This window comes from Vigna unguiculata, chromosome 4 (assembly GCF_004118075.2).
Source record: "Vigna unguiculata cultivar IT97K-499-35 chromosome 4, ASM411807v1, whole genome shotgun sequence".
NCBI classification, from domain to species: domain Eukaryota; kingdom Viridiplantae; phylum Streptophyta; class Magnoliopsida; order Fabales; family Fabaceae; genus Vigna; species Vigna unguiculata.
Window position 1 is genome coordinate 26,647,630 of NC_040282.1, and position 22,456 is coordinate 26,670,085.

General features: G+C 33.7%; 1 pseudogene; it reads right to left on the reverse strand.

The window, feature by feature from the left end:
* Positions 1 to 2,952: 2,952 nt before the first annotated feature.
* On the reverse strand, positions 2,953 to 8,525 carry LOC114181784 (annotated as a pseudogene).
* Between the last annotated feature and the right edge of the window lie 13,931 nt (positions 8,526 to 22,456).

The following is a 22,456-nucleotide window of genomic DNA, read 5'->3' on the forward strand; positions in this document are numbered from 1 at the left end:
ATGCTCTCTTCACTTGAAGGAGAGTGATTGAGAGAAAGTGAGTGGAAGGGTTTGAGTTGATTTAAGAGTGAATTTGTGTTATTTTTTTAAGGGATTTAGAAGTGATAGTGATTAAATTTAGAAGTATTTTTTGTGAAAGTTTGGAAAAAATTTGATTGAAGTGATAAATTAAAAAATATGTTTTAGTAGAAGTAATAATCAAATTATCATTTAGCCCTTAGTTAAATTAGTGTTGGAAATGAATTTCTTTACAACACTAAGCCCGTATAATCAACCAGATTCGATCCAGCAGCGTCCAGCCAGTGTAGATCCACCCTCTGTGTATTCGATCCACTCCTATATGCGTATTCGATCCCGCTAAGCTCGTATCCGATCCAGCTCCCACCATATCTGATCCAGTGAGAGAGATGCCAAGGGTAAAAATGTAAAACCCACACCCATTCCCCCATATCCTCGCATAATAGCCACGATTACAAATCTGATGTATCCCTCATATCCTCGCTCTCACTTCTGCACACAATCCCTTAAAACGAACACTCCAGACTGGCTAATTTCTTTTCTCACAAATTTGCTCTCCTTAAAACAAACACAATGTAAGACAACAGAAGGGGACAAACAAAAGACTACAAAAACATAAAAGAGAAAATCATTCACAAAACTGCATTGAACAAAGCTTTTGTTATTGCACTACTGTAGAGGAAGGAGATAGCATTTGTAAAGAGCAAGTAAGGACGGATGTTGGCTAGGTTGAGTTGAACAATAAGGTAAAGATGAAATGATAGGTTCAGACATGTGCAAAAAGGACAAAAAAAATCAAAGAGGGAGATGATTCCCTATTATTAGTGATTGGGGTTTCGGGATTCAGAGATAAAGACGATAAAGGATTTAGGGGACAATGGAGGATTTACTTCAATAGAGATAGAAGATCCACCCAAAGGTTCTGAGAACGTATAATTAGGAAAAATGGTTTGGTCTGTGTGATCAATCACATAATTGAATCTAAGAGTCTAAGACTTCCTAATAAAATAGGGATTGTGATAATGGGCTGCTTTTATTTAAAAAAATTATTTATTAACAATATACTTTTGCTTTAAATATACCCTAAACAAAGAAAGAGCCTTGTTATTTTGAGTGGATCTACTGTTTAAGAGGATTAGAGAGGAAGGCATAGAGGGTGACCATCGGGGAACCTTCGTTGGGATTAAGGGGAGTCATAGCTCTCCCAAACTTTTAATTTTATCTTATATGTTTATATATATTATTTTTAGTGTTTCAAAAGTAAAATAAAAATTAATTTAATGGATTAATAATTGGATTAAAGAGATTAAGGTTCTATATCTGGTTATAAGATTTTTCCACAATAAGTCATCATAAAGTGTGAAATAAAAGAAAGACATATTAGAAAAAATAAATTGGAGAACATAGAGAATAAATAATGCATACTCACATGATCTCATGAATAAGTATCCTAATATGATTTATGTATATTAGATTTATGATCCTTCAATTACGATATTTCTCCCAAATTAGTATGAACCCTAACTATGATTTTAGAAATTTTTTGTATGAAATTGGCATGAACCCTAATTATATTTTCTCAAATTAGTATAACCCAACATTATAAAATATTGATATTTTGTATTTTTAACTACATATAATAAATTAGTTGAATAGTCTTCAATTGAAATAAAAAATAAAATGCTCATTTATGTGAATTCAATAAATTAGGAAGATTAAAAATTGAAAATTTTGAATTGCATGGTTTAAGTAAAAGAAATAAATTTTTTTAATTAAGAAAATTATATATAAAAAATCTAATTTGGCACCTCTAGATATTTTCTCCAAGTTTCGATGAGGTGACCACCTTGTTTTTCATCCCACTATTGTTGAAGAGATTAAAAGATAATGAATAAGAAATTATCACTTATCCTCATTATATTTATTATTAATAAAATTTTAATAAAATTTTGTTTTCAATTATTTGTTAATCATTTAATGAAATAATAAAAAAATTATTTTAATTTATTCTAGTCTTTCAATTTTGATATGTTTTTTTACGTACCATGTAAAAATATTATTTATTTTAAAAATTTTAGATAACTTAATTTATTAATATTTACCAATTTTAATTTTTTAACAAATAAATCTATGTAATTTTAGTTTTAATTTATTAATAAAAATTTTATTATTAATAAACATCTAAAAATTTAAAAGTTAAAAATATATAAACAATATATAATTCTATAAAATTTGAAGTAAAGAAAAAAAATTTATTAAGAAACGTTATCTATGTCATTAACAAATATAATCAAATTAAAAAATATATTCATATCAAATTAATGTTTACATAAAAAATAATTTATTTAGTTATATATATATATATATATATATATATATAACTAAATAAATTATTTCTTATATAAACATTAAATTTGATAAATGTCAAATTTAATTTCATATCAAATAAATTTTATTATTTAATTTTTTTATAAATATATTTTTTATTATTTCACACAATCAATAAAAATTAAATAAATTATTCTATATAATATATATAATATTTTATATTATTTTTAACATTAAGGATATTTTGATAATCTCATTTTTTATTTGTTAATTTTTTTTTTAATATATCACATCACTCAATTCATTCACAAACTTTCATGATTTTCATTCTTTAATCTATTCTAAAATCACCTCCTAATCTCTTAAAAAGAAGAACATCAACTTCACCATCTAATCCTTCTCATCTCTTCCTCTCCTTCTTTTTCTAATCCTTCCTATCATAAGAACACAACCTAATCTCTTCTTTTCCTTCTTTTTCTGATCCTTCCTGTCATACGAACACAACCTAAATGATAATATACCCTAGTAGTTTTTACACTAGATCAATAATATGCTTAAATGATGCACAACAAAAATTACCTTCAAATATATTAATGTTTGCCTCTATCAAGAGTTGATAAATTGCAACTCCGTCTCAAGGCTTGGACTGAAAAAATGCCAACTAGAATCATGGAATACATTATAATAATCATCTGAAACTGTTTGGATTCTAAATTCATGTGTGAATCCTCGAGCAGCCAAAATATGCCCCCACTGAATTAAGAATAGATGAGTTTTTGCATAATGACACATGCTACTATATGTTTCAAAGTTGTTCCCAAATAATACCATATTTTTCAAGAGATTCAGTTTCAAATTTGCTTGCAATAGGTTGTTATATAACTCTGCCTCACAGTGAGCCATGAAGAACATTGTGAGCTTTAGTGCCTCCCTTCTCCCGTGCTTGTTTATGGACATTACAACACAACCAAGAGATTCCAAAACTTGAGACTCAGTTGCAGAAATAATAGGATCAAACACCTCTATGATTCCAATCCAACTGAAATCTCTTCTCAACAATATTGCAAGGCTAAGTTGCAGCCTAGGGGGCTCTATTGGGAATTCATGACTGCTATCCTTTTGATAGCCAGAGAGACAAAGAGAAGGAAAAGAAAAATCTGATATATTCAGTGTTATGAAAAGATTAGGTATACAAGGCTTATATAGAGAGTTCTATAAACAGAAAAAACAGAAACTTAACAATATTGATAAATCGGTAAAACCCAACACGCCCCCATAAGCTCATGAGTGAATATCAATAAGTCCGAGCTTAGATACAACAGTTTTGAAGATGCCAAGATCAAGAGGCTTTACAAAGACATCTGCTGCTTGATGTGTGGAGGTTATCGGAAGGAGCTGAAAAAGCTTGGCTTGAACCTTCTCACGGACGACGTGACAATCTATTTCTATATGTTTCGTTCATTCGTGGAAGATGGGATTCAAAGTAATGTGACTGCTGATTGGTTGTCGCAGTAAACCACAGCTGGTTCCTTGGTTTTAATCCTTAGCTCATCCATCAGGTATTTCAGCCATTGTATCTCACAAGTGAGAGTGGCAAGGGCCCTATACTCTGCTTTTGATGAAGACCGTGAGACAGTGGACTGTTTTTTTTATTTCCAGCTTATTAAGGATGACCCAAGGAAGACGCAAAATCCAGTTGTGGATCGTCGTGAGTTGGGGCAAGTTGCCCAGTCAGAATCACAGAACCCCTTTATTTGTAGGTTTGAGTTGCTGGGAAAGAAGAGACCCTGTCCAGGTGCTGTCTTAATGTATCGAAGCACACAGTTGGCAGCTGTGAGGTGTTCTTCTGTGGGAGCTTGAATGAATTGACTCAGAAACTGTACCGCGTATCCGATGTCGGGTCTGGTGTTCGTAAGGTAAAGAAGACGTCCTATCAACCTTTGATATGGAGTGATGTCCTTAAGAGGAGTTCCATCTTCAAACATATTTTTAATGTCTTTAGTAATAGGGGTAGCACATGTTTTTGAGGCAAGAAGACCACTGTCAGACAAGATGTCCAAGGCATATTTCCTTTGGGAAACATGTATTCCCTCTCTTGATCTAGCAATCTCCAACCCGAGGAAATACTTCAGATTTCCCAAATTCTTTACCTTGAAGGTGTCATCTAAGGATTGCATGATCTGCTCAATGTTAGGGAGATGATTTCCTGCAAGTATAATATCATCAACGTAGACTAATAGAATAGTGATGTTAGTTTTGAATATCTTTGTAAACAAGGAATGGTCATATGCAGATTGTGAAAAACCACAAGTTTTAAAGTGATATGAAAGTTTGGCAAACCATTGCCTGCTGGCTTGCTTCAAGCCATATAGGGACTTTTTCAGTCTCCAAACCTACCCATCCTTTATACCAGTACACCCTGGTGGAGGAAGCATATAAACTTCTTCATCTAGCTCTCCATGAAGGAAAGCGTTGTTCACGTCCAGCTGCTTCAAATGCCAATTTTGTGCGGAGGAAATAGCAAGGAGAAATCTGATGGTGGTCAATTTTGCTATAGGGGAAAAAGTATCCAAATAATCGATGCCCTCTAGTTGAGTGTAGCCCTTGGCTACAAGTCTTGCTTTGTAATGTTCCACTTCACCACTTGCCTTGTATTTTATCTTATAGACCCATCTACATCCTATGGGTTTTTTGCCTTGTGGAGGATCAACAACTTCCTAAGTCTTATTCTGTTCAAGGGCTTTAATTTCTTCTGTCATGGCCTTCCTCCATTCAGGAAAAACAACAGCTTCATTGTAAGAGTATGGCTCTTTGTTGATGGATACAGCAAGAATATATTTCATGTGTGAAGGAGAAAGTCTACTGTAATTAAGACAAGAAGATAAAGGATAAAGAACATTAGTGTCATTACTCTTTATATGAGAGCTAAGTTGGCAGTGATAATCTTGTAAAAAAGTGGGAGTTCTTCTATTTCGAGTGGAACGTCTCAAAGGATCAGTGATGTTTTGAATTTGAGATTTAGTGCAGGGCTGAACTTGTTCAGTTTGAGTATTATTAGTGTTGTAATTGATAGGTTCAAAAAAGTGATTAAATTCAGATATCTGATATGCTTCATTTTCTTGTAAACAGGATCAATTTGATTGGCATAAGGAAACACTTTTTCATAGAAACTAACATCTCTAGAAACAAAAATCTCCCTACTCTTAATGTCCAACATAACATATCCTTTAGTGCCATTTTGATAGCCTAAGAACACACATTTCCTAGTTCTAGTGTCGAATTTAGATCTATTTCTTTGTAAGCTAGAGGCAAAACACAAGGATCCAAAAATTTTAATATCATCAAAATTGGGTGTGGTTTGATAGACTAACTCATAAGGGGTTTTTCCTTTCAGAATTTTAGTAGGCAAACGATTTATCAGGAAAACAGACTGCATAATAGCATAGGACCAGAAAACCATGGGAATATTGCATTGAAAAGTGAGACTTCTACAAACTTCCAGAATATGTCTATGTTTTCTTTGTACAATAGAGTTTTCTTGGGGAGTTTCTATGCAGCTAGTTTGATGAATTATACCAAAATTATCATACAAGTCTTTACATATGAATTTACTTCCATTATCAGAACGTATGGCTTTAATTTTCTTGTGAAATTGAGTGTTAACCATGATAATAAACTTAGTTAAAGCATCTCTAGTTTCAACTTTTGTTTTCATTAGAAATATCCAACAGAACCTACTGTGATCATCTACTATAGTCAAAAAGAATCTATGCCCATGTATAGAGGTGGTGCCGTAAGGCCCCCAAATGTCAACATGTATCAAATCAAAAATATGTTCAGAATATGAACTACTATTATTAAAACAAAGCCTAGTTTGTCTAGAGAAATGACAAACATCACAAGGTTTGGTTTCACTAAACACAATACAAGAAAAACGTTTACTGATAAGATGTAAAACTTTATTTGACGGATGCCCCAGCCTTTTGTGCCATATTCCATCGTCTTGACTTTTTGAGCTGTCACTTCGTGCCTCACTAATGTTGGAAAAGGAGTTCACAATTCTTGCTGCTTCTGACAGTTTTAGTATGTATAACCCTTCTTGGAGCCTAGCTTCTCCAATCATCTTCAAAGAACACACATCTTGGATCTGACACAACTCAGAGGAAAAAATTAGCTTCCAGTTGTGGTATTTAACAATCTTTTGCACAGAGATAAGATTAAAAGAAAATTCAGGTACAAAAAACACATTATGCAGGAAAAAATTCTCAAAAAGTTTCACAGTGCCATCATAATGTGCAAATATATGTGATCCATTCGGTAGTTTAATGCATGTGGGTTTTATCTTTCTAAAAACCACAAAATTAGAAGCATTATAGGTAACATGATCTGTTGCCCCTGTATCTAAAATTCATGTATTATTTCTGTTCTTACCATCAGATGCTTTCTCACCAGTGGAATCAATCACGAGATTGCTAACCTTATGTGAAACGTCGCCTTTAACTTCTTGAATCAACTTCATGATTTGATGCATCTGTGCATCTGAGAAAAAATTACTTTCCTTTCTTATTTGTTGGTCTTGCTGTTTAATCACGGTTTCTTCCTTCTCAGTAATAGTGTTGTTAACAACCTTCTCACCTTTGGTCTTGTACCAAGGGAGGATAATCGTGCTTTGCATAGCACTCATCTACGGTGTGGTATAATTTGTGGCAGTAGCTGCATTGTTTGCCATTATTCTAATTTTTGTTCTTGCCCCGTCCTTGTCCCTTCCAATTCTCATTATTACTTTTGGAGGTTCTTTGATCCTTAGTGGTGGTTGCACTCATCAAGATTTTACTGGCTTCTATGGTATGTCCAACAAGTTGTCGTTCTTGTTGCATAACAAGAGAGAAAAGACGATTCATACCTGGTAAAGGTTCCATCAACAAAATTTGGGTCTTCACAGTACCATAAACATCATTGAGACCTTTCAAGAAACACATGATGTACTCAGATTCTTTGTGCTTGATAACCGTTTTAATGAAATCACATTCACACTTAACCTTGCAGGTGCAGCCCAACATTGGTCTGAGAGATTCAAGTTCCTCCCACAACGCTTTTAGATCTATGAAGAAATCTGTGACAGATCTTTCTCCCTGTTTGGTTGAGTGTAGTTCTTGAAGGAGATCAGAGATCCTGAAATGGTCCCCCTTCGAAAAACGTTCGCGAAGATCGTCCCACAAGTCTTTCGCGTTTTCGATGTACATGACGCTTTGAGCGATCTGGGCATTCATGGCGCGCTTCAACCATGGTATTACCATCATGTTGCATCGTTCCCAGGCGTCATGGAGGGCAGTTCCTTGTTTTGGAGTTTTGACACTACCATCGAGAAACTTGTGTTTGTTCTTGGAAATCAAGGGACGTTTCATGGCACGACTCCAAGCATGGTAGTTGGCCCCATCAAGTTGAATGTTGATCAACGTTGCCCCTGGATTTTCACCAGGATGCAAGTAAAAAGAACTTGAAGGATTCTGAGATTCATTTGTATCCGTGGTAGCGGTATCCCCTGACGCCATCAAGAAAGCAAGAAGAAAACAAAAGGATTTTGAAATGAAAAGAGAAGAGAACCAAGAGCGAGACCTGTCTTAGCGGAAGCAAATGCTCCTGATACCATATTGGGAATTCATGACTGCTATCCTTTTGATAGCAAGAGAGACAGAGAGAAGGAAAAGAAAAATCTGATATATTCAGTGTTATGAAAAGATTAGGTATACAAGGCTTATATAGAGAGTTCTAAAAACAGAAAAAAAATAAACTTAACAATATTGATAAACCGGTAAAACCCAACAGACTCATACAATTGAATGCTGCCAATACCATAAATTACCATTTGCATCTTTAACTCTGAGCCCAAAACCCTGTTGAAGTAATCAGCAACTGATGTTTGAATTCGATCCTTGAAAGTGTGATAGAATTCAGATTTATCAATTTTATTTATACAATTTTCCATTTTCTGCACCAAAGTTGCTTCTTTGCTTGGATTAGTCACAGAATCTGTCAAAGTCCATGGCTCTTGTTTTTCCTCTAAAACTCCAGATTTGGTAGTTTTTCTTTTTTTGTCTGCTGCGACGGGGTAAAACAACCGTCCAGCCTTCACTTGTTGTGCAGTTATTAATATTTAGAGTTTGCTCTGGAGCTGTCATTAAAACGCTATAATTCCCAAATGAGCTCGCATTTCAGCGGTGAGAGTATAAAAGAAAACAAAAGCGATGAAATTTAGGGTTTACTGTATTCACCTCAAGTGGCGACAACAATGTTGCGACGATTATGCGAATATGTGTGGGTCTTTCTTTCTACATCTTCAAAATTCTTTTTTAAATCTCCCAAATATCTTTTGACCATGTAATCAAAGTTACGGACATCAAACTCTCAAATGGAAGTTAATTTCTGAAAGTTAAAATATAGGCTTAAATACCTTTTGGGTTCTCATTTTCGTAGTGTTTGTTGCGGATGGTCCTCATTTTGATAGAATGTTTAAAATGGTCCTCATTTTTACCGAATGTTTAAAATGATCCTCATTTGCGTAATTCGTGTTTTATTTGGTACCTTTTTGTAACGCCGTTTAAATCATTAACAAAGACTTATACAAGTGGCACAGTCTGTATTAGGGTGTGTTACATGTACTTTACAGGTGTGGCAATCTGGTTCCTCCATTCCCAATTGGTGTTGCTGCAATCTTCTTCTTCCTGCAATCCCATTATATAGGTATGTTACGGTCCCAATCTTCTTCCTTTACCTCTGGTTGTAATCGTTGAGAAAGGATAACACACAAATCAGCAAAGGAGGTCTTAGTTGTTTTTTGGAATTTCTGATGTAAAATTCATTATTGATGAACTGCATTTTGACTTTTCTTAAACTTCGTTCAATTTCACTTTTGTCAAACATTGATGTAGTGTATTTTGATAAGGATGAATTAATGTTATGAATTTAACTTTTTCCAGACTTAGATCAATTTAATTTTTCCCTAGCTTAGATCAATATCACTTACTTCAATGCTCAGATTAACATGTCATTTTGAACATATTGGGACTAATATCAACATAATCAAACTAATTCACTTCTTCATTTAACAATAGTACAAAACATATTGGACTTTAAAAGATTTACACACAATAATAGTACGAATAATACAATAACACAAGTGAACCATATTACTAATTGAAGCCTCTTCTCAGCAACCTTCAATGACTTCTCCAAATCATTAATCTGCCTCATTTGTGTCATGATGATGACATCCTTTTCATCAACACCACCATTTGAAAAAGTTGCAGCCCACATTATTGGAACCACCACTCTGTAAATCACTAAACCAAAAATTAAAACTAATTTATTATTAACACAAAAATAAAAACAGAATGTATCCAAAATCTTCTACCAATATTCTTTGGAGTTCTTGCCATCCTCAAAGCTGCCATCTCTCCACAGCTACAAATCGGGGTTAATCCATTTCTCGTTGAACCACCAACAGTGCACGAAGTAATACAACACGGTTGCCTCCAACAATTACAATCAAAGGTAAAGGAAGAAAATCGGGACCGTAACATACCTATATAATGGGATTGCAGGAAGAAGAAGATTGCAGCAACACCAATTGGGAATGGAGGAACAAGATTGCCAAAACTCACCAACTGCCCAAACATTCCTTACCAAAACCCTAGCTCACTTATTTATCTCCAAATATCTAATTACCACACCTGTACAGTACACGTAACATATCCTAATACAAACCGTGCCACCTGTACAATGCTCTGTTAATGATTTAAACGACGTTACAGAAAAGGACCAAATAAAACACGAATTGCGAAAATGATGACCATTTTAAACATTCGGTAAAAATGAGGACTATTTTAAACATTTTGTCAAAATGAGGACCAACCGCAACAAACACTATGAAAATGAGGACTAAAAAGGTATTTAAGCCTAAAATATATTATCGGAAATTAATTTCCGGAAGTAAAAATATATTATTGAAAGTCAACTTCCAACAATTAAAATATATTATCAAGAAATCAACTATCAGACGTTAAAATATATTATTATAAATTAACTTTCAAAAATAAAAATATATTATCGAAAATCGACTTCCGGAAGTTAAAATATATTACCAGTGACTTTTGAAATTACAAATATATTACACAAATCGACTTTCCAAATATATATATAATTTGTTTATATAATGTATAAAAAATTAATATATATATATATATATAAAATTTTACTTTTTAAATATATATTAAAAATACTTAAGAAATAAATTAAATTTAAAATACTTAAACTTTATATTATAAATATATTAATTCTGTTTTAACTATTTTTAATTTTATTTAAAGTTTATGTTTTCTAAATTATAATTTTTTATTAATTTATTATTTTCTATTTTCTTTATTTTTTATGTTTTGATATTTCTTAATATATATTTGAAAAATAAAATAAAATATTAATATCTATATATATAATTTTATTTTTATTTAATGTACTGAAAAAATAAATACAAATATGAAAATAAATAAAACTAAAGTATTATTAAACATTAAATAAACAAAACGAAAAATGATTTTTTTATTTAATTTTGACTTCCGAAAGTTGACTTTCGATAATATATTTTGACTTTCGAAAGTTGATGTTCGGTAATATATTTTGGCTTCTGGAAGTCGACTTCCGATAATATATTTTGACTTCCGGAAGTCGACTTCCGATAATATATTTTGACTTCCGGTTATATATTTTGAGTTCCGGAAATTGACTTCCAGTTATATATTGTGACTTCCGGAAGTCAACATCCAGAAGTAATTTTGGGGATGTGATGTGCCTGACTTCACTTAAATGGTTGAAGGGTATTTTTGTGATTTAAATTGTTTTTGGAGGTGTAGAAAAAATTTTGGAGGTACAGCAAAAAAGACCCATATGTGTGTTGTTGATTGTGAAAGTGAGGTCCACGGTTAGGCCCACTTCACACGGCTAAACCTTATTAAAAATAAATTATAAGGATTATGATATTTTAACTCATTCTTTTTTATCTACTTTTAACCCACCACTTCAATCACGCTTAGATCATCACATCACATCACTAAAAAGAATCAAAATAGATGATCTAAAGGTGATGAGAGTGGTAGGTTAAAAATTGGTCAAAAAAATGGATTAAAATATCATTATTCAAATTATAATTATATCTCATAAATTTTCTATATCTAAAATATCTATATCTATAATCTATAATAATAATAATAATAATAATAATAATAATAATAATAATAATAATAATAATAATAATAATAATAATAATAATAATACAATCGAAGGAAACACAAATGATAATGTGAGGTTATTTTAAAGATAACAAGGAACTTTTGAGTGGTGCATTATGATGTAATTGTGTGGGTTTTAACATGAACAACCTTAAATGTTATGCACCATAAGCTATGATGCATAAATAAGATACGTGTATCAGATATGACATGTATTCGATACGTCGATACATTTATTTTGAAAATAATAGGATATGATAGGTAATAGATACGTGATATATGAATTTTGAAAAGTGTGCAATAATTCTTAAAAACATAATAAATGTATTATTGTTATTGTGTGAATCCAAACTAAAACCTTAGTAACTAATGTTATTAAAAAAATTAAAAACCAATTTATAATATAAACTATTTTAGTTATCAATTTAGAGACCAATTATAATTTTTTAAATTATTTTACTTGCCAATAATGTTTAGTTTATAAATTGATACCTAAATTGGTCACTACAGTGACTAATTTTTTTTGTCACAAAAATTGGTCATTATTAAAAAAATTTCTTATAGTCTACTATGACTTCATAAATTAGATACTTTTTTGATAAGTATCGATAAAGTATCCTAAAGTATCAGATACGGATACGTGTCAGACATGGATATGTGACCCAAGTTCAAGTATCGGTGCATCATAGAGCATAAGCAATGTCTCTCGCCAAGTGCTAGTAAGGTATGAAGGTGTTTAACTAATCTTCATTATATACGAGGATTAGAAAGAACGTTATAGGAATCAATATGAAGACATGGAGAGTTGTTCATGTTTTAAGATGTCATGCATCCAAGCACCTCATAATCCTTAAGAAGGTTCTGACAATTATTTTATTGACATAAAGAGATGCCTTGTTTAGAGGGAACTACCTTAATTATCATAAAGTACTTTAGGTACTCAAGTCCTTGATATAAAAGTTAGAGTGAAAAAATGCTAGTTATTTCTTGTACAAAATAACTAGTCAACACAATATTGTCAACATAAATGATGAGGGCATTGGACTCAAAATCTTTTATCTTAATAAAAGGGTTATGATCATCATGTGCATGGCATTATGCATAAAAGAAGAGTAAAGTAGATAATTTTTCACATCATTTATGACTTGTTTCAAATTATTGATGGATTTGTTAAGCTTGTAACTTTGAAAAGAGTTATAGCCATGTAGTTCAGGTTGTATCACCATATAAACATTATCAAATATTTTGTCGAGTAAGAAGGTGTTATTCACATAAAGTTGTTCAAGATTTCAACTATTGATGAAAGTTAGGGTATAGACATCTCAAATTGTGGTCATTTCAACATAGGGAATAAGGTTGCAAAATAGTTCACACCTTCAATTTGGGAGAACTCATTTGCTTCAAGACGAGCTTTGTAATACTAAACATCATTGTTTGATAATCTCTTGGTTTTGTAGACTCATTTGTATTCAATGGGTCATACCAAAGGAATGGTGGCAATATCCCAAGTTGTGTTCATTGTCAAGGTTGCTACTTCACAACTCATGGCTTCTCTCCAATAACGATCCTTGACAACCTCTCGAAAATTGCTTGGTTCAAATTTAGATGATAAAGACACAAATTAATAGTGATGGGAAAGATAAATTAAATTATGAGTGACAAAGGATTAGATCATATAAGAGCAATTGAAGAAGCACATACTTAAGAGGAAATAGATAGGACTTGTAATGTGTAAGATAAGATAAAGGTTGGGTAGGTTGGATTGAACAATAAGGTGAAAACGGAATGATAGGTTGAGACATTTTGTGTGAAGAAGATGAAAGAATTGAAGAGCGAGATTATTCCACATTATTAGTGATTATCGATTTAGGATTTACCTATTAAACTAAGCACAAAAGAGATTCTTAAATTTAAGCAAACTTATAATAACTTCAATTAAAGTACATGATTGAATTATCAACTAATGTTAAACAACAGTCCCAATAACAAAAAATAAAATTAAAAAAGAAAAGACGATATAAACACACTCCGTTATAAAAAAGTGAAGAAAAAAAACTTAAATTGCATAAAACAGTATAAAACAGTATGAAATCACAAGAGAATCAATCCAAAAAGGTTTAGCCTTCCATGCTGAAGACAAAAATGAATTACAAAAGTAGAAAAAGTAGTGGAATGGAGTGTAGAGGTTAAAGCATATATTTTGTACACATTTATATCTTAATTACTCAGTAATTATACTTTCTATTTGTCTATATTTTCAGTTTTTAGTTCATTTTTTCTCATTACTAATAAATTGGGTTCATTTGTAATAATTGATTTAATTTATGCATTTTTAGCTCATTTGACCTTTGCTCACTACTTCAACCATAAGGTTTTTTTTGTAGATATCATTTTTGGCTTATTCAAGTTGTATTAGATTATAAACTTCCAAGGCTTCAAAGTAGAAATATGGATTGTTGAAATTGAACTCATATACTATTTTTTTTTTACAATTTTTAGAAGTTGAGAATTTCTTTTTGAATATTTGTAAATAGAACCTTGTGGATCCATAATTGGGCTTCTAAACCTGTTTAGAGCCCAAATTAATTTGACAACCACATTCACTACAAATTTGAAAGCATTAAAAAATAGTTGAGTGAGGGTAGTTGTACATCAAGTTCACGTCAATAAAAACCCTTGCATTGCTTCAATCCTATTCATTGTGCATTCATTTCCAAGACAAAGTTATTCACTTACCTTCTTGTTTCTGCCATTTTCAAGGTCTGAGTTATTCACTTACCTTCATTTTAAATATTTTTTTAACTTTACTTTACGTGTAGTTGTAACCATATTTGCTCTCATACGTTTTTGTTGTATTTTTTAGCATGGCACATAACTGACGTCTTCCTTAAGATATGTCACTACTTTGACTTCAGCAAAAGATATTACTAAAGACTTATGGGAAGGGAATGAAAGAGCTTTTAGACCCATACGTGTTGGAGTTTGGATTCTCAACAACAAAGACTTAATTGATTTACGTGTCAAAAAATTAATTGAACAGGCTGAATTCAGACACGCCTTAAATTTGCCAAACATGGATGTCAACCACCTTCTAGTCACTTCCTTATTAGAAAGGTGGAGGTCAAAAACACACACCTTTCATTTCCCACATGGAGAGACAATTATGACATTAGAGGATGTGGTCGTCCTCCTTGGCCTACCTATAGATGGAGATGCGGTGATCGGTCCCACCACTGAGGAAGATATATTCTCCACCTTCCATCAATATCTGGGGATCATTCCACCACCCATAGCCATAAGATGAAACTCAATTAGAGTTTCCTGACTAAATAATACTTTCTAAGAATTGTCACAATATGCAACAAATAATGTTATTGCTCAATATGCAAGAGCATACATATTGATATTGATTGGTAGCATTTTAATGCCAGACACATCTATAGTTAGGGTCCATGTGATGTACTTATTGAAGTTAGCTAACTTGAATGTAGTCGTAAATTATAGTTGGGGTCTGCAATTTTGGCATGTTTGTATCGTGGCTTAGATCATGGCATTCACCTTAGCCAAAAAAACGTTGGAGGATGCATGATTCTTTTGCAATGATAGGCTTGGGACATGCATAGCTCCACAACTAGAGCCTTTAAGTGATGAGGAGGTGGCTATAAGGGATGGTTTCCCCCTTGCAAAAAGGTAAAAGCTAACTCTTTTTCAATGAACGAGTTCTTGTTGCCTTGTAATTTACCTAACATGCAACTATTCTATTTTTAGATGGTCCAGGCTAACGCATCGACAAACCCTAGTTATGTTTCAATTAGTCAATTTCGTTTGAGATTTGATCAGCTCCGTACAAGATAGGTAATACTTAAGCTAACTGCAATACATTTTTTTTAAATATTTGAATCTAATGTCGACCATTTGGTTTCGGTTCTTATGGAGGCCTTACATGCAAATCGAAATCAGTCGGTTGATTGTCATTGACATCCCTCTAGTATTAAGAGCGACAGACCCTATAATTTGCTTCACAACGGATGAAATCCATCATGCAGATCAGGTTATGCGTCAATTTGGTCTCAGACAAAATATCCAGTCTGGCCCGGTTAACCTCAATTAGGTTCACATGGACGATTTGAGGGGAATAAATGATAGAGATTGGACAACACATCATCACCAGTAGATTACAATCTAGAATGACCGACATAATTGTGTCATTCAAGGTACAACATTCTTCGGAAATGACCATTTGCATGATGAAGCACCCTACATGCAGTGGTAGATAAACCACATTATCTGCTATATATCTCTATCTGCACAATCTTTTGACGATGAGGTTAGTTTTACTACAATATTGTACATTTGTTTATCATGCATAATTATTCATGTTAATAACCCTGCTATTTATAATACGTCACAAGAACCTCCTCAACCTTCTTCACAATCCTACATTGGCCATGTTAGGTCTTCTCTACATTTTCTACATCATCCACATCAAGTTTTTGGATAATCATCTATGGGTCACGATGAAATGTTATGGTATTCCCACCCTCATCATGGCAACCTATCAAACACCCTTTTCCAACGAGTCCCATTGTCATACACATTCTTTTCCACTCAATCAAGTTATTGTGTAGGTCCATCACACATGTTTGGCACATCAGTTATCACACCATCGTATGCCTATTATCCAGGATCTTCATAATGAATGCCATTCTATCCTCTGATAATGCATTTTCAAACTTCTCAAACAATTGTTCACCATCCCCAATTTCCTCAAACTCATAAGGATGAAGATGATGATGATGAACTACACCAACAACAACCACCCAGACGACCTACCAGACCAAGAAGACGACCTTTATGTGGCACTAAAGGCCACAAATGAATGTGTTATTAATTTTTTAAGCTATTGTTGCCTTTTAATTTTTAACCAATGTCATAATATATTAATGTTTACTAACCCTAATCAACAAAAAAAGGTCAACTAACCCTATTTTCTAAATACGAGTTCAAAACAACCTCATTTTATAAAAAAAACATTTTTTAATTATAAAGTAGTATTAAAATATTATGTTAAGAGATATGTAAGTCAATAACGATTTAAACAATGGTGATAAATTGAATCAGTGGATAACAATTGTTGGGACAATGCTTATATATTTTCCTTAGATAAACACTAATTATGAAATTCGAAAATATGGAGTTATTATGTGAAAGATGAGTGCATTTATTAATGCAATAAAAGGTTAAATGCTTTATAAAGAAAATGGTGTTGTTGCTATAGAGAATTAATCGAGTTAGACAAATTGTAATAACATTATTTTAAATCTAACAACACTTGGATATCTCGTTCTATTACTATGTTTTATTTTATAATGACGTATATATCATAATCTGGTGCAAGTGGAAATGTAGGTATTTATTTACGTGATTTAAATATCCATAAGATTTTTTAGGAACAATTTTGGATGAATTTCTATTGTGATTTTGACAACAATTGGCTAATGGAATTATTGATGAGATTACATGAAAAGGAAAATAATGGTTAGGTGTTATATTTTCAGGTCAGGATTTTAGGCTTGTTGAGTAAGACCTGATTTGTTGAGCAAGACTTGATTTTTTGTACAAATGTATGAAAATCACATATTGTTGTTTGGGATATTTTCTAGCTATGTTTGAATAATGGATGATGCATTATTCTATTTGGATAATTTAAAATAACGGTGATGAGTTATTTATTATATACGAAATACATGCATGTATTGTGATGTTGTGTGAGAAGCATATGTCTCAATAAGTAGCGGGGGAACTCTAGGAACTAACCTCGAGGAAAAAAGGTGAGTGGGCTTTGGGAGTTGACCCTAAGGATAAGAGGTGAGAGCGATTTGGGAGCTAACCCTAAGGATAAGATGTGAGAGGGTTATGGGAGTAGACCCTAAAGGGGTTCTAGGAGCTAACCCTAAGGACTACGGTTGTAGTCTCTGGGATAGCAAGAAGGAGTAGGGATTTCAATGGGTCGAGTAGGATACGAGTTGTAGTTCCCTCGTATCCTACCCGTTGGATAAATATCTATCCCGTACCCGTACACATATCTGTGTGGATATCCGTTATGCGGGTATTCACATTTTTTTAATATCCACTAATATTCACGAGTACCCGCAGATATTTACAAAAGAAAAATTGAATATTTAACAATATATTTTAACCATAAATTCAAATAAAAATACAATGCATAACATTCATAAATTTCAAACAAAGTGCAAATAACTTATTTAAATAATGTTGAATAATAGTTTGCAAAGAAATGAAGATTTTTTAAAACCAATTGATTAAAAATAACTCATTCAAGATCAATGTGTTAATGTTTTAGTCATTCTTTTTTAATTTTCTTTTTATTTAAATTAGAGTATAGCAAGTACGAGTATCCACAAGTACGGATACTATGATACCTATATCTGCCTCGTAAACATGCGGGTATAGTACCCGACTTGTTACCCGCGAGTATTCATTTACAATATCCATTTTCTACCTGTTGTAGGTTTTATTCGCGGATACCCACAGGTACGAATTTTTTTTGACATTCCTAGTAGTGATGGACTCAACGTAGTTGTACCAATGTTTGACTTCACCCATAAGACTCGAGGATGAGTAGAGGAAGTAGACTTTGTATGAAGACTCTTGAGGAATAGGAAGGAAGAGTTGGTTTAGCCATATTGGTGAGCTGGTTTGAATGGTAAACGTGCTAGGGTTATTTTGATGAATGAACCTCTTAGGTTGAGACTACACGTGGGTGTTATTGTTGGATGAGACAACAATTGTTGTTATTGATTGTGTGATATAAGATGAATTGATAAAATGGTTTGGGTGAGGTGTAGGATGATATTTTTATTGTTGATATAACTTATGTTAATTATTATGTTTTGGTTAAGTTAACTCACCTTTGCATGTTGTGGGTGTGGTTTCCACCTATGATGATCATATGGCTTGTGTTCTACAAGAACATATAAGGTTGCAAATGATATTATGGATGCACAATAGCAAGGAGCTTGGGGTTAGAAGAATGATTTTTATTTTGAATGTATTTGGAACAATTTTAACTATCAGATACTATTACATGTTTTTATTATTGCATAAATTTTGAAATTTGGAACATTGATTATTGCATAAATTTTCGTTCTCGTTGTAACACCCCTAAGGAATATTACTTGAATAAATAATTAAAATAGAAAATTGAATCTCAAAAGTCGCAATATTATTATTCCCAAACGCGGGAAAATTTAAAATGTGAAAACATGCGCCAAAATTTATTAAACATAAATAACAAGAGTATTACAAGTTCCAAAATTCTTATTCATAATTGAAACATAACAAAATATAGTAAAATTCTCCTAGCTCTAATTCGCCAAGCTAGCCCTCACTCCGTCGTCTGAGCATCCTCATCATCACCTATATTAACATATGCTCCCGTGTAACGAATCACACGATCATCGCCATACACAAAAAGAAAGGGTGAGCTGATAAAAATACAATTAAGTCTAACATCACAAAAATATAAGCAAGACACACATCTTATTCAATTTAATTAATTCTTGGCCAAGACCTTAAACTCGAAGGCTTTTCAACCTTTAATCACACAAATAGTTAGCCTTGGACTCGAGAACATGATGCTCACACGAACCTACCCGCTCGTGGTCTTGCCTCTACGAACCTTCCCGCTCGTAGTCCTGCTCTATGAACCTCCTCGCTCGTAGTCCTAGTCTACGGACCTGCCCGCCCGTAGTCCAACACATGTGATCCATCAGCCACAAACCTCCCCGCACGCAACATCTCTCAAGCGTGAGCACAAAATATACGAACCTACGTCGCTCGTATCCCCACGCGAGAGTAACTAGATATAAACCTCCCTGCTCATATCATCACATGTTAATCACCATCCATGAACCTACCCGCTCATGGCACAATATCTCCCGATCCAAGTATAGCATCATTGCTTAACACGCAACATGTACACGAAGCATAGTTAATGGGATTTCCGCTTGGCATAGCCCCAGCGCCGCCAGGCGAAACAAGTCCAGACCGCCTGGCGGGACCTCCTCAGCGCCAGGCGCCAACGCTCTCTCAGACCCATTGTTTTATAGTCACCGCCTGCGGAGCACACCATGTCGTCAGGCGCCACATGGTGCAGGGACCTCTGACGCTAGTCCTATCGCCTAGCGCGCACACCCGTGCCGCCAGGCGCTACACCAGTAGCATACCCAATGTCTGATTTTTCTTACACATGATAGAGCATATGAACTTATACTACGAAAATAATCCCATGATGATCATGTTCTCTAATTCTTCAACCTCGAATTGGTGGAATATGGTCACACCACACATGGTCCATTACCTATGATTCACTTCCTAATTCTCTTTAATCATGACTTGGCATTTAGCAAATATAATATCACATTCTCCAAGGATTTGTTTAACTTAGCACCAATATCACCCAATCCAGCACCTCCAAGGCATTTAACTGGTATTTCCATGCAATATTACCTAATCAAATATCATCTATCTATGCATATAGTCACGAATGACACCTAAAGCCAACAATTCATGATCAACAAATATCCAATCACACATATGCAAGACTGTGCTTCCAGAGACTTAACTATTAATTAAAATTATTCTTCTCCCTTTCTTTCATTAATATTCCTACCAACACACTATACCTGAGTCATACTTTCAAATCCATTATCCTTCACATACTTAATTACCATAATATTTTGCCCCTCCCAATGTTACCAATTAAATTCTAAAACCACGCACTCACCTAGGTTCCTCCCTCATTTCTTTTCACTACCTGAAATTGCCAATAACAGCACTTAGGCCTCGCCATTGCTTGGCGGCAAGCAAAGCGCCGCCAGGCGGTGTATCAGTACCCAGCTTAAACCAGACTTCTTCATACCTGCGATAGATTCAACCCTTTTCCAATATTCGTCCCTACCACCTACACTCACCAAGATGCGACAATATGTATATAATGGACTAACTTTCTGCTCTTAATTCAATTCATAAAGGTTTCTCATCTTTACTCTCTTGAATAAACCCAATTTGTGTCCCCTTCCACCATTACACATATAATCATGGATTATCGTGCACGAGTATATCTAAGACTTTGCCATACCCACAATTTTAATTGATTTCAAACCAGTAAGGCATCCAATAAAGGCTGCACGCATCAATTCCAGAAACCACATGCATTCCCATACAAACAACATTAAAATAAGCAAAAAGAAAGTGAATAGTGTCACGCCGCCTAGCAGATATTCATCGCTGCCAGGCGGTTCAAGCCAAAATCAAGAACTTAACCAATGTCTGATGTGCCACTTGGCGGTAGGGGATGAGCCGCCAGGCGGTTTCTGGGAAAAATCTAGAAACCTCAATAAAACAGTGCAGAACAAAGTGGGAATCATGCAATATTTGATGGCAACACACAGTTATTCAAATACACATCACTAAACGCAAGAAACAACTCCCCTTACCTCGAATCCTCGCTCCAAATTCAAATTTAATGTGTCTCTAACCCCAAAACACTCTTGTTCTTTGCTTGCACTCCCAAAACTGGTTCCCACTCAAATTCTTTTCTGCAATCAGCACCAATTCGCCAGAATTCTTCTGCCCAAGGGTTCACACGCAGTATAGCACCTCTCCCTTCACTAATTCTCTCTCTCTCTCTCTAACTTATTACCACCTAATTACTCTTTACTCCACCCAAAAACGAAAATTACCATAAAAGATGCTTAATGACTATTCAATGAATATTAATCTAAGTTTTCCCAGCCCATTAAGCTGCCTCTCTCGGTTGCTAGGGTTCCTAAACCCTTTCATATCCATGCCAAAGAAAAATTTGGCAAAAAGAGAATGAATTTATTCTTAGCAAGGTTTGAACTCACAACCACTCAATCACAAAGCAAGTGCTCAACCAATTCAACCAATCATGTTTCTTGATAATTCCTATAATTTTAGGATTACATTATCACGTCTCACATTCAAATATATCAATAAATAATGCACAAATTAAAATAACACACAATTGGCATTCATAAAACTTGAACCCAAGTCCTCTCACACAATAAAGTACTCTCAACCACTTGAGCTAGTACTTTTCCACATCATAGCACTCCGCATTAAATGCCTTAAAGGCTCCTATTTCCCACATTTATTAAATAATTATTTAATTAACTATTTAATTTTTTTCTCGGGTCTTACACTCGTACCATTGTTTCCCCTCACGAGTGAACATGCCATTATTTTTCTAATACAATGTATTTTCTCCAAAAAAAAAACTCCAACTTCACGTGGTTTCTCTAACAACGATGAGGTAATGGTGATAGGTTGATTTCGTGTGGTTGTTACATTTTGGTGATCTGTTGTGGATGTCCAATGTGGTTGTTCCATTTTACACTTGCTCGTCGTGCTCATGGTAGTTTATGTTATGGCTCACGGTCTACGATATCTCTAACATTGTTGCATAGTGGTGGTTCACTGTTGTGTGTGACACGTGCCTTTCTACACGTCTTCCTGTTCATGCTTCCTACAAGCCTTCGGTGTTTGGGAGTGGTGCAACGGTCCAATGGATGTTGGAGGTGGCCTGCATGGATGTTGGTGGCTACCTAAACATGATCGTGGCTACGATGGATGTTGCAGTTTCTTTTTTAATTTTAAATTATGTGAAAAATTTACATTTGTTAGTTAACATCAGAGGTGAATCTTAGTTATTGATGAGGGGTTCATGCCCCCACATTTTTTTAAAATTTTTTACATTATACGTAGTACATATTGTAATAATG